Below are 20845 nucleotides of genomic sequence, written 5' to 3' on the forward strand. Positions count from 1 at the left end.
AGGAGGACTGTCTGCTGTCTGGTAGGAGGGCTTTGTCTGCCTTTCTGTTTCTCTCTCTCTCTCTCTCTCTCTCTCTCTCTCTCTCTCTCTCTCTCTCTCTCTCTCTCTCTCTCTCTCTCTCTCTCTCTCTCTCTCTCTTTCTGTTTTTCTCTGTGTCTCTCCTCTCACTCGCTTGCTCTGTCTCTGTGTCTCCCTCCCTCTTCCCCCTCCCTCTCTTGCTCTCTCTCTCCCTTCCCGTCTCTGTGGTTTGTAAGGTAGGTTGCAGTGTGTGTATATACACAACATCAAGAGCAGGAAAATGGACTCATTAGGGAGGCAGGCAGTCATTACCACTCACACTGTACTTCCAGGGAGACACCGATTATGAGAAGAGAAACTCAGTGCTGAGGAACAAGGTAGGCCAGTCAACTTTTTTAAAAAAAAACATCCTGCTGCCTCCACCCCCAATCTTTTATTCCCAATCCCCATTTCTTTGATTCTTTCTGTCTTGATTTTTAATTTTTAGCTGTTAAGTTTGTGAGACCCATTACTGGCTTAAAATTGGGAACATCTATAGGAGGCCTGCTCTTTACTAATGATCTCTACCCCCCCTCCCCATTACTTATTTAAGGGTGTGCCCTTGTGATTCAGTTTAATTACTTTAACAATAATTAGAAACAACCCTTTTTGTTTTTCTCACTATAGTAGCAAGAAAATCAGTCTCTTTCACTCTTTTAAAACAACCCCCTCCGTATGTTGGCTAGTCTCTTTGCTTTTCTTGTCTGTTTATGCAATTCCATCTGTCCGTCTATCTATCTTGTTCTTACTTATTGCTCACTGGGTTTTGTTAGTAATTTGCCAGTGTTTTAACTGTAATGCCAGTGTGGTCATTCTTTGTTTTACATCTAAGTTTAAAGTCCATATTTACATTAAAAACATGAAAACAGGTTGAGCCTTTTCTGTTCATAATAACATTTGGGAACATGGATAGTAAGTAAGGTAAGGGGGTAGAGGCTGAGGGTGGGGTAGAGAGAAAGTAATAACTGCTCTCATCCTACAGTCTCCCTTGTGCTTTTTTATTTAGGTATTTTTTTACATTGGAGGGCTGCATTTATTTTGAAAGGAACCAGATCATGTTGCCTAACTTTTATTTTACAGATGGACTTTTACATTTATAGGGACATCACTGTGGTCAGTAAGAATGCGAACTTTCTACCAGGCAGTTTCTCTCTAGGACAGTCTTCCTTTTAGTGTATAACTAACTGTTTATTTATGCTTGGGGTGGGGGGAATAGGGGAATGGCTGGCTTTTTTTACAGCCTTGAAGCAATGAAATGTTTCAAGCCATCTTGGGCAACAACTGTAAGTATTCATTTAACGTTTTGGGGTTCCATAATTTGTTATTTCAAACAGAGTTTTCAGGTGCTTTTCCCCCTTCCCCCCTCCTCTTTTTTCTTTTCTTTTCTTTCTTTCTTTCTTTTTTTTTTTTTTTTTTGTGGTGAGAGTTGCATTTCACAGCTGACTGACATTGTTGAAGAGTTTTCCGAGAGCAGTTTTCTTCTCAATTCTGAGTAGTTAAATAGATCCATTTGAAATGGATCTTTTGGCTGAGTTTAAGCCTGGTTTGTTAGAGAGTAAAACTGCTACTCTGGTAGTAAAAATTGTCATATAGTGTGATCCATAAATGTTCTTGGAGTATCCATGAGCAATTTATAGGAAATGGATGCCGATCTTCAGAGATCATCAGCAGTAACAATCACCTTTTTCATAGTAAATTATTTATTTAATAGCAAGTGGCATACTTTTTTTTTTAATTCCATTAGGCCTCTCTGACAACACAAAGAAGTCCATAAAGCAATATTCTCAATCCACCTGGGACTTGAGAACAGATTCCCCAACACATTCTCCAGATTCAACTCTAGTGAAATGTTTATTAAAAACCCATTATTCTAGAATGCCAGTGAACTCTTGCTTCCCAAGGCCTCTTTCTTTTTTTCTTTTTTTCTTCCCCCCCTTTTCACTGGGACTTTTAACCTGCTCATCTCACAAGAACTGTCTCTTAGATTGTCAAGTCAAGACAGTTTGGACCAAAGCAGTAAAACATCCATCAGACAACAGGAGTACTGAGCACGCTCAGTTCAGGCCTGCCCTGTCAGTTTTTACTCAGGTTGAAGGGAGAACTCTGGTGTCTTCTGAAAGTGTTATATTATTGCAGGAGAGGCTGTATGGCTTCTCAAACCTCACTCCTGCCTGCTCTAACACATAACCCCCAAATTTGATTAAAACTAATATGTCAAAAATGCATGTGCACCTTTCATTTTATTTATTCTCAAAATAAGGAACATTCAGAAATGACTTTTGTTTTAAAGGAATCTTTGCACGTCTTTTGGTCATACCTTATCCTCTACATACCCACGAAAATATGTTTGCATGTTATATACACATAAAAGAAAACACAGATCAATTCCATTTGCTTTAAATAGAACTTTAACATCATGCTAATTATATTTATGTAATATATGTAGCTAGGAGAGGGAATTGGCAATTTTTTTCTATATGAATGGAACATAAGAAAGTAAAAATTGCAACTTTATTTTGAGGTAGAGTTAACTTTTTAGGTTCTGAGATTTTTTTTTATCATCCTACCTAGTATTAGAAACTTACAATTTCTTACAATCTGAAAAAATTTTCTAACAGAAACAAAACCAAACCTTGGCCTTTCCTGCTGCGTGTTGTCACAATCTAATACAGTGGAGACGGGGCAAAACTTAAGACCAGTGAACTCTGCTGAATAGGATTGGGAATACTGAAAGATTTAGCCAGGAGGGCTGGAGAAAATCAGAACAATTCATTAACTAGACTGGCTGGTTATAGTGGGCTCTTTCTATCGGCACTTGAAATTTGCCTGTTTGGATCCTAAAAGATCTAGATCTTGGTCAGGTCACAGTGTGTTTTATTTTAGTTTTGGAGCAGACTGTTATCTAACACACCCACATGAGGAAATGCTCTAAAGCAGTTATTTCATGTTTTGCCATGCCCTGTAGCTAAAACAATTTTGTAGTGAATGATGTGTATGCTTTTTTAACTCCTATGTGATGGAAATCAACCTTGGCTCTTTAAAAAAAAACCAAAACATGGAATATCAGAAATTATAACTTAGATGCCAAGGAAATAACATTCTAAACCCTTTTAGGTATGTTTTTTTTTCTCTGAAGGATGAGATTCACTGTGTTTATATTTGATAAAGAATTTCCTAGATTGAATTCATTAGTGTTTTAAATATTACTGATATTTTCCCCTCTACATTTTGCTCCATAGGCCCACATTCATCAAAAGGATAACAGCTGCATACTTTTTTTTGAAATGTTAACAAATAAATGGCATTCCTGTTTATTTATCTATTTTTGAATTTTAATGATTAGTTCTTGTGCTAATTAACAAATTCCCGTATTCATAAAAATCTGGCACTTCATAAATATCCAATTGTGTGATTATCTACACATGTTCTGGTTTTCTATAAATATAGAAATTATCAATAGATATGTTCATGAACTTGCTCAAGCCTGAGTGCTGCCCCATTGTGCTACTACACAGGAAGCCAAGTTCAGGCCCTGAACAAATGTATTGCCCCAGGGCTGGCAAGGTGCTTGGAAGTCTCTTCTGGCTGGTGCCTTTTGCTAGTGATCCTTTCTGGCAAAGGAAGGACTCGTGTTGACATTCTTTGAATGTTCTTGGTCCCTGTCTTCTTCATCCCTAGAGTTAGCTACTTGCAACAGAAATGGTAAAAGTGGTTTAAAATAGGTAAGTCTTAGAGGGCACCTTTAGGAAAGTATTTTTCTGATTATTATATTGATTTTCAGTGGAAAATATTCCTTGCAGGATTTCTGCATATGCCTATCCTATTTCTTAAAAAGATACAAGCCACTGCCTTATTTAGAAGGATAACTTTGAAAAGAAAATCTAAATTATATGTTCCTTATATGCATATAAATTATAGCAACCCCTTTTCTAATATCAAAAGTATAGGAAAAATTGTAGAAATTAAGCATTATTTATATAGGAACAGGCCTTCCCATGCCACAGCAATTAGAAGGAGCAATGGGGCATGTGTTTACATGCAAAAGCTGTTTATCTTGAACTAGAAGTTAGGCATGTAATACAATATCAAATACTTTTTAAATAATTGTTCACGTTGTTATAGCCATTTGGGGCATTCTATAGAAATCCTAGGGATTACTTTTAATGCTTGTATATATAGCATTCATTGGGTCCAGTTTGATACAGTGCCAAAAACCTTTAGGCAATGTTCAGGATTCCTGCCTCTCTAGAATGTCTGAATTTTGTATTTTGTCCATAAGCCCACTTTCTTTCATGATTCTTGTCATTACCTAAATCATTCTTGGCATTCTGGAGAATTCTTAGGGATTATATCTCAAACCTAGGTAAACCATATAATCCAAGATCCTTTCGATACTAGGCTAGAAACCTCTTAGGTAATATATAGGTCCTAGGAATTTTAAGACCTGCCTGAATTTCAGGCTTTACAAAACTCTTACATTCAATAATGCCTAAGGCATTGATTAACAGTGGCAGTAAATATTTTTATATAGAACCATGACTATGTGTGCAGTAATTTTCAGGGCTCCAAAAATATTTATTCAGTAGATGAAAATTCAGCATCTAGAGGAAGGTGTGCTTTCCATCTGGGGCCTACATGTCCCCAAATGGATTAGTACCCCTACTTTATTCCAATATGGTTGTGAACCTTTGTAGACTAGATGAAAAGTTTATTTGTAGTCTCGCCTGCTGTTAACAGAAGCAGACTGTTGGAATAGGTAAGAAAGGATGACATATGCCATTCAAATAGTGGCTATTGCTGCCAATTATATTAGAACAGGCCTGATGGACTTCCATAACACTGACTATGTGATGTCCTATTTTAGCACTTAAATGGGAAGAAAATATTTTTTACTTTGTTCTAGAAATCTCAACTTCAGGGCCAAATCCGTTGGAGCCTCTACAATTCACTCCAAAGTTATCAGTTAGTGCTTGCATTTTCCAAATCTTCTGACATTGAGGCTAAGCTGGAATTCCAGGTCAAGGATGTTTACAGTTCAGTTGATGAATACAATACTTCTATCCCAGTGTAAGAGTAAGAACTGGCATAGGTTATTAGTACAAACTAAAACCTTCTGATGTATTTGTGTTATTAATTTCAGAACCTGTGAGAATTTTTTAGAGGATGACATCTGTAGCTTGTTCTTTTTTGATAGAAAATTTATTCCAACATACGTATTGTGGGATCTTCTGTGCTCATGTAAAACTTACCAAACTTTTGATTTTAAGAATTTTTCAGAAACCTTTCCATGCATTGTAGGATTTTATGTTTAATTAGATTAAAACTAATGTGTAGTAAAGGCAGAGTAGAGAGGAGGCTCTTAAAAATTTGAAGGATACCCAGTAAGCTGTTAATAAAGGAATAGAAAAGCAAGGAATAGAAAAGCAATGATTTTGAATATTATGAGATATGATTGAGTTTTTCTTGCTCTCATAAAAAAATTAAATGTTCTATTAAAATGACCAAGGGCTATTTCATTTTTGTCTTCATATCTCTGGGACCTTACACCATACCTTACAAATTAATAGATTCTTGTTGCATTGAATTTAGTGGAGGTATTTATTTTTGAAATTTGGAATATTTTCATTAATTATAAAGTTTCAAAATGATTTGGTTTTTCACTATATAAATCAGGATACTTAGTTGCTTGCAATTTACCTTTTCTTCCATAAATATTTTATTTTCTTTTTCATTGTCATAATTAAATACTGTTCATGGCTGGCAAATAGCTTTTATTGTTTAGCCCTCTTCCCAGCACTTAAAATGTAACTGTTAGAAAACAAAAGGGAAATTATTAGGTTGTTCATATCCTAAATTTAACTTAGCAAGAAAATGTTACTTAATTTAAATAATGCATATATGTTCATATGTCTAATAAATTTATAGTCATGGTTTATAATAAACATTCCTTATGTAAATAATGAGACAATTAAACAGAAAAAAAAAACCATCCCTTCTGTCCCATTGTTCATATGTGACCCAGGCCAATAAGGATAATGGTGGTTTTTCCTTTTTTGACTTTACAATTTTACTGTCTTCTGTAGTAGTAGTAGTAGTAGTAGTAGTAGTAGTAGTAGTAGTAGTAGTAGTAGTAGTAGTAGTAGTAGTAGTAGTAGTAGTAGTAGTAATATTTATAAAAGCCCTTTAATAAAGATTTGCAATTTAAAACTGTGTAACTGATTTCATTTGATTCTCCTAATAACTGCGAGGTAAATAATACTATAGTCATTGATAAACTTAGGGGGCTGAGTAGGCCCCAGGTTGTTTAGGTTCAATGTTGAAGCAAAATTAGAGACCTAGACCATTGATCACTTAATAGAAGATTTATTTAGGCTTGGCCAGAGATAGGCATTGAATCCAAGGTGATTCAGCTGCCCAAGTTGCCCAGTCAAGCATCAGAGAAAGTCTGGAATTCTTCATGGATGCTTTGTACTCAAGTTAATAGGCTGAACTTTTAGTTCAACTTAAGTTGTCTTAAGCCAACCAAGTCCCAAGGATGATTTCAATTCCTTTTAAGGAAAACCTGGCCTAACTTGCATGGTGGCATGGTTAGGATATTATTGCTAACATAGTAGAACTAGTAAATTTTGGAAGTGGGTTTCTCCTAATTCCAATGCCAGCATTCCATCCACTAAAATTATATTTAGTCTCTTGAACTTGAACATATTTATAGATTCCTCTTAGTCTTGTGGTTTTCTTACCTGGTTTTAAGATAGGAATTATTAAATCCTAAGTCCTTGGGATAAAACCCTTTAACATACTGAGAGGCATACTATGGCACCCATACTATGATAGGGTTGAAGGCTTTCAGGGAATATTTGATATTTGGTGGCCTGTTTCCTTTTTCCTGTTTTTTTTTTTTTTTTTTTTTTTTTTCCGTTTGGCACCGTATTGTAATGATTGTGGTCTCTCTTATTCAGCTTTGTTGACCCAACTTCTCCACTCCTACCTTCCTCCTAGCTACTCTCTTCTTTCACTTTGTTCACCATCCTTGTGCCCTTCCCTGACTAGCTTTCCCATTACTTGAGCTTCTGTGATTTTCTGACTGCTCCCCATCGCCCCTGGCATTCCATAGCCTATGGCGGCAAGTTTCCCTCACTTATTAGCTAGGTTATTGCTGCCCCCTGGTGTCCCTTGTGGCTCCATAGCAACCTTCTGTCTGATGCTTTCCACCTCAAACCATGTAACCCAATAATCCTGGACCTCAGCCCCGATTCATCAAACAAACAAATGAACAAACAAAAACAGAACAGGAGTAAACTGAAGTCCAGCACATTTCTTTCTCTTCCTTACCCCTAAAGCAGTCCTGATTTCTCATCTTCCTCCCAGAAGTGAGAACAGGAGTAAAAAGAAGAAAGAAGGTAAATAGGACACTGAAAAGTGGCAATGGCAAGCATCTGAAACAGTTTTTACTAACTAAAAAGGAAATGGAATATAAAACTCTTGGTAAAAAGAACTGGAATAATGCCCCTGTTTCCCTCTTCCCAGCCTCTCTATTCCTCTTCCAGTAGCGTAAGAGTGAAAACATGTGTCCAAGGTAAAATTTGGAGAGAGATTCCAATTACATATCCAAAATAAAGAGATAGAAAAGGCAAAGGGTTGTAAATACTTTTTTGACCACTGTTAGTTTTGCTTCAGACCATCTGTCTTTTGGTTTATTTTCACTTAGATTTTGAGCATGAATTCATACACCTGTTTTCATAGTTTTAGTAAGTAGTAGGCAAATCCCATTTTTCAGTGTTGGTTTGACTTAAACATAATGATGCTGGTGCATGATGAAAAGAACTAACTGTAAGTTAAATTAAAATGGACAAATGAGGTTGAATGGATAAATATATGGTAGAGTTTTTTTAAACAATAAACAGACTTTTTTGTGTGCATACCAAGAAAAACAAATTAATTCTCAAGTTAGCTTAGGTGGGTTTAAATGTTTTCTTTTATATATATTTTTATGTACTTATATGATAATTTCTTGAAATCAGATACATGTCCAACCCATTATACTTAGCTATTCTTTTTTTCAAAGATGGTACATTTGAAAAGTATTCTGGATAACATGTATGTTACCATTTTTGATATCAGCATATCCTTAAATGTATTAATAAAAATTTTAGGAAGTACTATGAAGTAGCTGTGGTATAGTGGCAAGAACATTGGATTTCAAATTAGAGGATCTGGATTCAAATTCTGGATCTGTGTTTGGGTAAGTCATTTTAATTCTCTCAGCCTCCAGTGAGACTAGATAACTTATATAGGTTTTCCCAGTTCTAAAAACCTATGATTCTTATTATGCCACAAAAAGCAGTATTATATAGAATCAACTCTGGTTTGGAGCCAGGAGACCTTGGTTTTAGTTTTGATTCTGTCACTCACTAGCTAGCTGTGTAATCTTGAGCCAACTACTTAATCTTTCTGATTATTCATTTGTGAAAGTTCAAGGTTGGACCGGATGGTCTCTGATGTATTTTCCAATTGCAAAGACTTCTGATTCTATTAAAGTATCCTGATTCTACTAAAGATAAACACCAAGTTAGTCATTGAAATATTAGGAGTCAAAAGAGACTTTATATTCATTTTTTCCAGAGTTCTCTTTTTACAGATTGAGAAACTGAGGGATAGAAAGGTAACCCAAGATTCTATAGCTACCTAATGGCATTCAGTCTCAATCTTGATTGAGCTGCCACAAACTTATGTAGGGAAGTCCAGGTAGAGATAATAAACTTTAAAGTGATAAATATGACCTCTACTTTTCCATAAATGTCACTGTTATTTTTTGGCCCAAGTAGATATTGTGATACATTGAGTTTTCAAGGTTTCAGCATGTTGGAATTAGAGGATCATATGACTTTAGACCTGAAAAGAATCTTAGTTACTTAACTAGCTGGAAACAGAGCCAGGACCAAATGCACTTGAACTTTTATTTTTTTAAAGTATGAACACAAAACAGCATGAACATTTCCCTGTACACAATAGAACAGAAAAAGATATCGTCCACGAAATTGAAAATCTCTAGTATACTGTTTACTTTTCTTTACAGAGTATATAATAAATTGAACACACAAATGTCAAAGCTGTCTTTTTTGCCTATGTTTCCTCTTGGTCTTCCTTCTCTTCTGTGCATTTTTTTCAGCTTTTCAGTCATCTTTTCCTTTTTAGGGGTGGGGGATAATCCTTTTATTAGCTCCTTTTCTCCTCCTACCTTCCCTTACTCCAGTTGAAAACAGAAATAAATCTTTTGTAACATATGCGTAGCTAAGTATAACAAATTCTCAAATTGACTGTATCTCATTTTCTACCATAAATTCATCACTTGTTTGAAAGGAGCAAGTTTTTATTCTTCTCTGGAGTCCAATCATAATTGATCAGTTTTCAAAGTATAATGCCGTCTGCGTCATTTTATATAAGTCTTCTCAGGTTTCTCTGAAGTTTTCCCTTTTGTTATTTCGTTTGGTATAATAATATTTCCTTATATTTACATATGCTTTAAAATTTGTTCACTCTTTCTGGAATTGGAAGGTATCACCTCAGTTTGCATTTCTTTGCTACAACAAAAAGATTTGCTATACATATTTTTCTATTTAAGGATCTTTTTCCTATTTCTTTGATCTTTTTGGGGTATAGACTTAGTATTTATATATGTGGGTCAAAGGGTTTAAATGTGTTTCTTTATTCAAAATATACATCAACAATTTAACACAGAAGTCTTAGAGATTTGGGGAACAGGAAAAGATCTTAGAAAACATTTATTCCAATCCTCCAATTTTATTTTTAAAAATAATTTAATTTATTTTTAAAATATTTTTTCTAGATTACATGTCAATACAATTTTTGTTAATACTTTTATTAAAATATGCAATCCATTTTTTCTCAGTCTCCTACTTTTTTTAGTGAGATGACTGAAGCTGAGAGAAATAGGATCACTTGTGCAAGATCATGCAGGTATTTAATGATAGATACAGGAAGAGAATCGAGGGCTTTATAATGCAAGTTTCAAAGTTCAGGTCCATTCCACTGCACACATTGCCTCTTTAGCTATGGATTGACTTTTTAACTGTATATTATTAGACTATTTAATTAACTCAGGCAGCAAATAAATAAATAAATACATACATATAAACATATATGCCCATATGTATATTATATTCACATATGTGTATGTGATTGTGTGTATTTAAAATTTGACTCCCTTGGGTTGATATGAGGTCTAAAGCTGAAGTAAAATCTTTCAAGAATGCATAAAAGTCTTGATAGCCACTTGGTGGAGAGGAAGTCCATTTCTCAGATACCTTGCCTAGAGTAAACCACTTGTTATATTGGCCATTTTCTTTATAGTGAATCATAATCAAAGAACAGGAAGAACCTTGGATCTCATTTTTCTAACCCCTTTACATAAAACCAAAGCTCAGAAAGTTAACTGTCCAGTGTCACATAGATGATAGCAGTGTAAAGATCTAGGCCTTCTGACTCCACATCCAAGACTCAAACTACAATATTCTGTGGTAGGGCAGGGACTAGAACTCAGGTTTCCTCACTTAAAACACTAGGCTCATTTTGCTATACCATGCTGTTACTCTATGTTATACTATCAAAGAATATTTTTGCCATGTGTAGAGAGAAGTGATTTTGGAAGGAGGTAAAAACATTAAAAATATGCACTCTTCTAACTAGGCATAATAGCATTTTTAGAATATGCCCAAAGATTTATCTTGTTCTCAGGTTGCTAAAAATTTTGAAAAATCAGATGGTCAAAGTCATAAAATTATGATCTTTATTGTATCATTTGGGCATATGCTTTCATAAAAACCAAAATTTTATACCTGAGATGTCTTGGCACGACAGTGCCACCTTGTGCCCTAGTTGTCACTAGAGGAAGCTGTGCTTGGTCCATATTCTTTTAAAAAAGCAAATTTGTAGAAATTTGGCAAAATTTATATCTTATTCTGCTCATATAGATAATGATAATGATAGATTTTTTTACTCAGTGATTTCCAATCTCTAGCTTCACTATGGTTATGTTAAAAAATATTGTAATAGGTATAGAAACCATGTTTTCTGTTGAAAAGGTAGCATGAGAAGATCACTATTTCTCAATGCCAGTTAGTATATGTTTTGAGTATAGAATGATAGGAATACTATTTAAGGTGATTACATAGCTAAATAGAGACGGGGTACTTACAGCTTGGAACAAGCTTGAGAAGTTACTGTCATTACTCCTACCATTTCCTTCCTTAAGTGTATCAGGCTAGGGTTGAAGAAGGGGAAAGATTGATGTAGAATATAAACTACTCCTTCTATTTCTTTTTTCTTTATCCTATCTTTGGTCATATCTTCAACCACTACATACTAGGTACCCACTTCCTGTGCCACACACAGTAGGGTTCACTTGCTCTTTCAAGTTAAGTGGGACAGAAAAGTGTCCCAGCTACATAGTCATCCTTAGCAAGGTTGACCTTAGGGCAAAATTATGAAGTAGGCATAGGATATGCCCCTGCACACACACACACATATATACAAACACGTAACACATGTACCTTTTGGACAGTTGCTACATTTAAGCCCAGAACTGAAGAGAAAGACATAAGACTGGACTGGATAGCATTTAGCAAGAGCACAAAGTTTTTCGATGATCTCAATGTAATAACTACCACATAAGCCTTTTGCTTTAAAGACTATTTTTTAGATTTTTAAGCTTCTTGAGGACAGGGGCTATTTTTCACCTCTTCTTGTATCCCTAGAACCTAGCACAGTTCCTGAAACATATTAAGTGCTTAATAAATGTATATTGACTAACTGAAAAATTATATCATATTTTAAAATCTTAGAACATCATGATTTTAGAAGAAACAAAATTTTAGGTATCCTATAGGCCAGCAGAAAAAGACATGACAGTCTGTAGCATGTTATCAATAGTAAAAAAAAGTGTCATAAATGGCCAAATCCAGGACAATGAATAAATGAAAAAGGTGTGACCTTGTCATCTAGGGAACACATGAATGCCCTGAGTATTACCACAAGGGTACACATAAAATATTCAAAGAACCAAAGGAAAATTTCCAGAGTATTGCTTGGAGCACTTCTAGAGGATTTATAGAAAAACTACAACTACAACAAAAACAAAAGTGGATGAGAATGGAACCGGATGTGGTATAGATGCATTAGCATCTGCAGTGATGGGAGTGGGAATACCTTGCTTATGAAGACATAGATCTATGGAAGTATCCAATTAAGGCACAAGATCAAAATTTCCTTTTATAAGCTATCATCCCCATAAATAGTGTCATTCTCTACTCAAGTCCACTTGACTTTTCTGCTTTCTACTCCTTTAAAAAACCTGTTTTCAGAAAATCACGGAAACAATTTATGCTCAGTAAAATTTGGATGACTAAAAACAGGTTTAATACTTTGTCTTCCTAGGGAGGAAAAAAGGCTTAGGCTACAGGATAGAGTCTTATTTGAATATTTGAAAAGATTAGTGATTTAATCATTGTCATTACTGCCTACACTGAGGTTGACTGCTGCCTCTCCATATAGCCTTAGTAGGTGGTCTTCATGAGTTGCTGTAGCACAAAATTTTTTATTACCTAATGCCTAATTTCTAGTGTTTAGCCTTTTTGTGCACAGCTAGGGTAGATCCATAGTCTGTCTCAAGGCTATATTTGAAGTGTTTCCAGCTTAGTAATAGAACCTGCTAGAACTTGCACCAGTCCCCTTACACATCAGGTTGATAAACTTCTTCCTATTCTATAAACACCTGTCTTGGCTGCAGAATTTATCATAAAGTTCCCTGAATTGGATTCAGTCCCTCTATGGATTTATGGTCAAAGCCCAAACCACAGCTTGTGGAGAGCATATGGGTTGTGTGGGACTGTTTGTCCACTTGCCAGGGGCAGTTTGGTGTATGCCTCCAATGGCTATTGATACAGATGGATTATAATAAGAACAGCAGCAATAGTAAGAATAATACTGGCACCAAGCTCTTTCTCATCCATGGTTGTATTTGAATTCTATAATACTCTTGTGAAATTCCATTATTCCTAGAATAAGGGATTTATAGAAGAAAAGATTAAACGCTCAGAGGAGAAATGACGTAACTAAGGTCACTTAGTAAGTAAATGGAACAGTTATGACTCAAATTTCCATCTTATTTCAGATTTGATGATCTTTTTACCAACACATTACTTCTTCTTATAGAATGGTCTCCTTTTCTCTTTTTTAAATATCAGTTTTTAATAATCTTTTTCTTCCCTTATTGGAAGTAATTTCTGAAACCAGCTTTCTCTAAATTTCTCCTATCACACTGAATCATTTAGCCTTGAAGAATGGTGTGAAGAATAGAGGAATGATCAGTGGTTTGCTATTTAGGACACCTGAGTTCATTCTAGTCCTGGCTCAGTCACTAACTGGTAGTCTTACTATGGGTAAATCTCTGGACACTTCTCGATTTTATCAAGTCTAAAATGATAGTTGGAGTGGATAATTTCTAAGCCCCCTCTCTGTTTTAATGTTCTGTGATTTCAGATTTATAGTTTTCTAGGTCCTCAGAATATAGTAATTCAGTGTTATCTAAAATATATATCTATAATTTTATTTTATGTGTGTATATTTTTATATTATATTTATATATACACATGAGGTCTGTTTGAATATATATATATATATATATATATATTCAGAACTCTCCTTAAGCACCACCAAAGAGCTTTTCCTCAGCCTTCTCAGATGCTTGTGCCCTTCCCATCCTTAAATTTTACCTTGTATATATTTTGCATTTATTTATTTAACATATTATTTGTGTATGTGTCCTCTCTCTTTCTGGAATGCAGGTTCCTTGAGGGTAAGTATTGCATCATTCTTCCCCTAGTACCAAGCACATAGTGATACTTGTTGATTCATTTGTCATTAAAAAATAAACTAAAAGAAAACTCTGCCAATAATTAGCCCTCGTGTTTTTATTCTTTATGTTATTTCTGGGCTTCATGTTTCTTGTAAATTTCTTTCTAAATTGAAAAGGCTGGATTAACAGGAAGGTCTTTTCCAGTTCTAACATCCTATGGTTGACATTAAACAATAACATCAGATATTAAACAATAGCAAAATAACATCAGAACACAAAGCCCATTTAATGCTTTAGTAAGAGGTCAGTTGGAGACTATAAAGCACAAGCCTTCATGAAAATAGCTTCTGGGACCTGAAATTTAGACAGTCATTATTCCAATATATTCCCAAATATTTGGGAATTTACAACATTTTATTAAAACACTTATAACTCAATGCCACCTTTTTAAAGCCTTCAAATTTGCTCTTAAGGTTAGTGTTACTGTTGTTCATTCATTTCAGTGATGTCTGACTCTTCACGATCCCATTTGAAGTTTTCTTGGCGAAGATTTTGGAGTGGTTTGCTATTTCTTTCTCTAGCTCATTTTATAGCCAAAGAAACTTTAAGCAAGTAGGATTAAGTGATTTGCCCAGAGACATATAGCTAATAAATGTCTGGGGTCACATTTGAACTCGGGTCCTCCTGACTCCAGGGCTAGTGCTCTAGCCATTGTACCACCTAACTGCCTGCACAGCCTAAGGTTTAAAGACAAAATAAAGATTAAAAACAAAAGTACCAGATCATTTTCAAAATCATTTGATTCTTAATGAATGGTGAGGACTTTAGTGCTAAAATAATTGTAAAAGCTCATGTTTTTGTAGTGTTTTTTTGTTTGTTTGTTTTTGGTTACAAACCAGTGATTTCATTGGTTCCAGCAACTTCATATAAGGAAACTGCTTCTCCAAATGCAGTTGTTCTACAGTTTGGTTTTAGAGAGTTGTTTAGGGCTCTAGGAAGTTTGAGAACTTGTTCAAAGTCACAGGAGCCATTATGTGTCAGTAACAGTGCTTGAACACAAGTCTTCTTGATTACAAGGCCAACTCTTTGTTATGCCATGTTGTCTCTAAGAAAGAGAGTGAGTATAAATATATTTATTGTAGAGAAAGAAAGCTGAGGTCCACAAGGGTTAATTGATTTGCCAAAGGACCCTTATACACCAGATATCGGAATTTGGAATCTATTTCAGGATTCCTACTCCAAATACAGTCTTGTTTCTACTACACAATTATTTCCAGGACATTTATAAAGTTATGAAGCCTTTAATTGTATTGTTTGGTCCAGAAAACAGTCCTGTATGGTAGGAAGTATGTGTATTATATATCTAAAGGAATTGAGGCTCAGAAAGAGCCCAGGGGCACAGAGGTAAGAAATGGTAAGGCTATAATTTTTTTTTTTTAATTTTTGTGACTATCTCCCTAGGTCTTCCAGACTGGAAGTTCAGCAGCCAATCACTGGCCCATTCTCACTGATCTGCATGGAAACTTTCATTTTTTTTTAACCCTTAACTTCTGTGTATTGGTTCCTTGGTGGAAGAGTGGTAAGGGTGGGCAATGGGGGTCAAGTAACTTGCCCAGGGTCACACAGCTGGGAAGTGTCTGAGGCCGGATTTGAACCTAGGACCTCCCGTCTCTAGGCTTAGCTCTCAATCCACTGAGCTACCCAGCTGCCCCCTACGTGGAAACTTTCACCTGTTCTGTTTCTAACTTGGCCAGGTTTGCTCTTCCTTGGGCAATCTAGTGCCCACTCTTCCTGCTTTTCTACCTACCATATTGGTGCCAGATTTAGTGTGGACATTCAAATAGCTTAACCTACTGCAGGTCTTAACTAATGTGGTTTACCAGCCTCACCCTCACTTGGTAGCAAGGATTACAGGTGTGATGATATCATGTCTATCTGAATGAATGCAGATCCTCAGAGTCCAAATATAGCTTGTTTTCTACTTTACCTCCTAAGAAAGGCATAGGTAAAAAATAATTTTGTTTTACATCTTGAAGGGCCATTAAGACACTAAATTTATTATTATAGCACCCCCTAGAACATTGATGGCAGAGACTTTACTATAAGAAAGACTTTTTAACTAATAACACGAGGGAGTCAACTAGTTGGCTCAATGAATTGAAAGTCACATCTAGAGACAGGAGGCCTTTTCTTCAAATCTGGCCTCAGACACTTCCTAGTTGTGGGACTCTGGGCAAGTCAATTAATCCCCACTGTCTTGCCCTTACTGCTCTTCTGCATTGGTATCAATACCTAATATTAATTCCAAGTCAGAAGGTATAGGTTTAAAAAAACAAACACATCATGAGATCAGTAATTGAATAAGAACTCAAGCCAGCTGTGTACAGACTGTCTACTCACAAACAAGACAACAAGGAAGTTTATTTGGTAAACATTACCTTTCAAGGTTATATCTTCAATAATCATTAGCATTGTCTCTGCTTCCCAAAGAAAGACAATTTTCTAGTTCTTTATCAATTTTCTAATTTGTACCTTGGAAGCAGATTGTTAAACTTTTTAAGATTAGCACACTGATGGTCAGGAGTCAATAAAGAGCTCTTCTTTTTAAGTGAATGTTATCTTTTATTTGGTAGCAACATAGACTTGCACATTTTGAGTCTAAAGGGGGACCTTGATGAAGAGACGAGGATAGACTTCTTGTCTAGGATTTGAACTCAGAAATTCTAACTCCAATAATAGCACTATTTTTATGGTTCTTTGAGGATTGTAACAACAGGTGTTCTAGTAAATGTTTAACAATTCACTGGGGGAAAATGTATCAAATGCACTTTTTGGTTTATATTATACAGCAGGACCTCATTTTAAGTGAACACAATGCATGCAGATTCAAATACACACAATTGAAAAAGACAAAGGCAGAAACATATGTAAGATAAAATGTTTAATTGCATGCTAAATCTGCACCATTTTCCCAAGTAGCAGAAAGTCTCTCAGCAGTTCCCCCAATCATGCACATTCTCTCTCTGAGAAGTGTTAGTATGAATCATTACACTGTTTTGCACCAAACATTAGCTCTCACATCAGTCTTTGCCTGGAGTTTTCTCTTGTAACAACTTGTGTCCATGTCAGAGCAGTGTGTCTTTTTGTTTCATTAATACTACTTAACTATTAATAATAGTTCCAAAGTACAAGAGTAGTGAAACCGGTAGCTCTGATAAGCCTTTGAAAAGTCATAAAGTGTCAAGATAAATTCATATAAAATACATACTAAATAATGGAGTTTGTTATTACTAAGTTTTCAATTTACCTGAAGGGTCTTGGAACATACTGTTTGCATAAAATGAGGTCCAACTGTATTATATAAACTGAGATAATATTTGTAAAACATGTAGCACAGTGCCTGGCACATTGTAGACATGATATAAATTCGTATTTCATTTTCCTTCTCCCTTATTAACATTTTCTCCATCACTTTCTTAAGTCTAGACATCAACAAAATAATAAATCAGGTCCTAATTTGAGGTGTTTGTTGATCTCTAGTGTAGTAATGTTCATACTGGAATTTTAACAATTGGCTCTCTTGAGCAGATTAAAGCTTTCTCCACTATATTCTCGGTTGTAACTCTCTGTGGATAAAATCAATTAAGTACATGAAAATTTCATTTTTTATCATTTTGGTATGCCATGAAGCATAAGAATTATTTACTTTATTTTTTCCTAAAGTGTAGTTTCTATCTAACATTTTGGGGCATAAAATTATTCTTATTTACAGTATGGAAAGAGAGTTATTAGTTAATGTATTTAGGGCTCCTCCCCACATGCAAAAGTGATCCCATTCCATCCTGTCTTCTCTCGTAGATCCCCTCCTTCCCCCCAACCCTCTTCTCACACTGTCTTCCCCCCAGGTATATGGTTATAATCCCAATAGGTATATATGTCTCCATCTACTGATTCCTTCCTTACTGTTTATAAATATATGTCTCCCTCATCCTCCCAAAACTCTTACTTGTTACATCCATACCTGCTAACTATTGTCTAATAGCCCTACTTCCTTTTTGTGGCTAAACTCTTTTAGAAGGCTGTCTACAATAATTGATTCTGTGTTTTTTCTCATCTTTCTTTTCTTAACTTTCAACTCCTGGCTTTTGACCTCCTTGTTCACTTGGAACTACCCTCTCCAAAGTAATCAATTGCCAAATCCAATGACCCTTTCTCAGTCCTCATCCTTATTGTCCTCTCTGTAGTACACTGGAGATCATCCTCTTCTCCTTGTTACCACTGTTTGGCATTTAAAGCCCTTCACAACCAACTGTTCCCTTAGCCTTTCCAGTCTTTTTACATCTTATACCCCAGGGATTCTGTGATCTAGTGACACTGGCCTCCTTGCTGTTCCTTGAAGAAGTCATTCTAGGCATTTTCACTAACTGTCCTGCATACTTAGAATTCCCTCCCTCCTCATCTTTTTTCTCTGGCTTCCCTAGCTTCCTTCAAGTCCCAACCAAAATCTCACCTCCTACCTGAAAGCCTTTCCTGATCCCCTTTAAATTAAGTACCTTTCTTCTATTTTTTTTCTGTCCAAATTATCCTCTCTATGTCTTAGTCGTACAAAGTTTTTGTAAGTTGTTTCCCCCATTAGACAGTGATCTCTTTGGAATCAGGGTCTATTACTTACCTTTCTTTGTTATGTATGTTTATATATATTTGTTATATATATATGTATGCATATGTATGTATATGTATATATCCCTATGCATGTATATGTCTAAAGCAATATAATAGTATCTCATATTACACAAAAGATATTTTATTTAAGAGGTATATTTTAATAAAAGGTTTATAAATTATGTTCTAGGAAGAGGGAGGACCCTCTTCATTTAGAGGAATTCTTCAGTGAATTCCTTTTTAATGTCAATATTCATTCTCTTATTTATTTTGTAAGTTTGAATACTTGTACATTTTCTTGAGTTTTCTATGTATACTTTTCTATGAAACGATACCAATGCCCAAGGCAATAAATAGGTCTCCAGATTGATAACTAGGGGACATATTTTTGTCCACTTTAAAGGTCTTTAAGATCTACTAGGAAATTGTGTCCAATTCTAACCTTCATCTATGAAGGCAACCTTTTTTCTGTGAGTATTCTCCTTGAAAGCTTTCAAAAGCATAAATGCGCACATGCAGAAAGGATGGTGAGAAAATATGAGATGTGGTCATATATAGAAATTAGAATATGATTTCAAAGAAAGAGTTATTTAACTTTAAAGCCATGATTCATATAAATTCAACAATTTTCTGAACCCCACAGGGAACATTTGTAGTAGGTATTTTTGAGCATCCTGTATTTACTTTGGTTTCTAACTAGCTTATAGGACATGTCTACATTATAAAGGTACTCCATTTTCCTTAAAAAAAAACAACAAACAACAAAAAAAAAACCAACAACTCCTGAAACTACTGAATCTAGCACCTTAACAATGAACCTGTTTGGGTCAAATAAACACTGTTATTTATTGCTTAATTCAGTACTTAATTTAAGCCAAAGTCTTGAGCTTCAATTTCAACTTTAGTACTCTATAATAACTAAGGAAGAAAAAGAAGGAGGAGATCAAGTAAGGGTTAGATGTTAAGTGAGAGAAGCCTAAAAGATTTTCAACAGAGCAGGGGTAAGAGGAAGCAATAGCAACAATATTGAGTTATTAAACTAGATTTTTTTCATGCCTGTTTTTATAAATGGGCAAACAGAAGTCAAGGGATAGTTAAGTGGTGCAGTGGATAGAATGCTAGACCTGGAGTCAGGAAGACCTGAGTTCAAATCTGGCCTCAGATCATTACTAACTGTATGATTGTGGGCAAGTCACTTAGCCCTTTTGGTCTCATTGTCCTCATCTGTAAAATGAGCTGGAGAAGGAAATAGCAAACCACTCTAGTATCTTTGCCAAGAAAATCCCAATTAAGGTCATGAAGTCACCATTGAAATGGCTAAACAACAACAAACAGCAAAAGTCAATAGAGATCAAATAATTTGACCTAGATTACATAGTTAATGTTGAAGATGAGACTAGATGCCATGATTTTTGATTCTTTACTTGAGAACACTGTCATCGCATAGGTCTTAGTACTTTTCCAAGTTACGTGACGAACAAGAGATTTTTTTCAATATTCCAATATAACTTCAACGTAATTTCTCTCTTTGTTCTTTATTATTCTCTTTAAATATCAGAAACTTCTACTTAGAACTCTCTAGGAGTTAGAAGCTGCTGATGATATAAAGTGACTCTCTGGCCTTTTCTGCTGCTAGACATAGCTAAAATTAGCTGTCACATGAAGATGATGTGCAAGTAATCATATTTCTTTCCTGATTTCCAAGTGAGTCAACATAGGGTTGGGACGAGATGGTTTCAAGCAAGTTCAGTACTTTAATAAATACCTTATTGGGAGGCAGTTAGGTGGTACAGTATATAATAGAGCCTGGGATCTAGAGTCAGGAAGAAGTTTTGGATTCAAATCTAGCCCTCAGCTTCCTACTAATTTGGTGACCTAGACATATGACTTTAACTGTCCGCCTCAGTTTCCTAATCTGTATAATGGAAGTGATTATCATAATACCTCCTTCTTGAGGGTATTTTGCAGATAAGATGATTTCATGTTTGCAAACCTTAAAGCACTAAGTACATTTTTTATTTTTCCATCAATATGTGTACTCCAACTGTATGGATTGTAACCCAACTACACCTTATGTTGTGAAAATCTTGTTTGTGCCTTCATATCAAGTCTGCAGAGAGAGCCTCCCCAGTGCTCCAAAGATCTTCCATTAGTTCTTTTAACAGTCTTCAGGCCCATTTATATTTTTCCTTGCTATATGACTGCCTTTTCTGATTATACATTTCCTGGTAAATCTTTAAGCAAATTAGTACA

At 35.3% G+C, this 20845-nt stretch overlaps 1 long non-coding RNA gene across 2 annotated transcripts in view; it reads left to right on the forward strand.

Moving 5' to 3' along the window:
* Positions 1-173: 173 nt before the first annotated feature.
* Positions 174-20845, forward strand: part of LOC123242381 — a 501284-nt gene continuing 480612 nt past the window's right edge. The window contains exon 1 of one of the 2 annotated variants that reach the window (XR_006505817.1): positions 174-395. This is a non-coding gene — a long non-coding RNA (uncharacterized LOC123242381). The remainder of the gene's footprint in view (positions 396-20845) is intronic. The other variant, XR_006505816.1, reaches the window with a different exon arrangement.

The sequence above is a fragment of the Gracilinanus agilis genome, chromosome 3, assembly GCF_016433145.1.
Source record: "Gracilinanus agilis isolate LMUSP501 chromosome 3, AgileGrace, whole genome shotgun sequence".
Taxonomy (NCBI): domain Eukaryota; kingdom Metazoa; phylum Chordata; class Mammalia; order Didelphimorphia; family Didelphidae; genus Gracilinanus; species Gracilinanus agilis.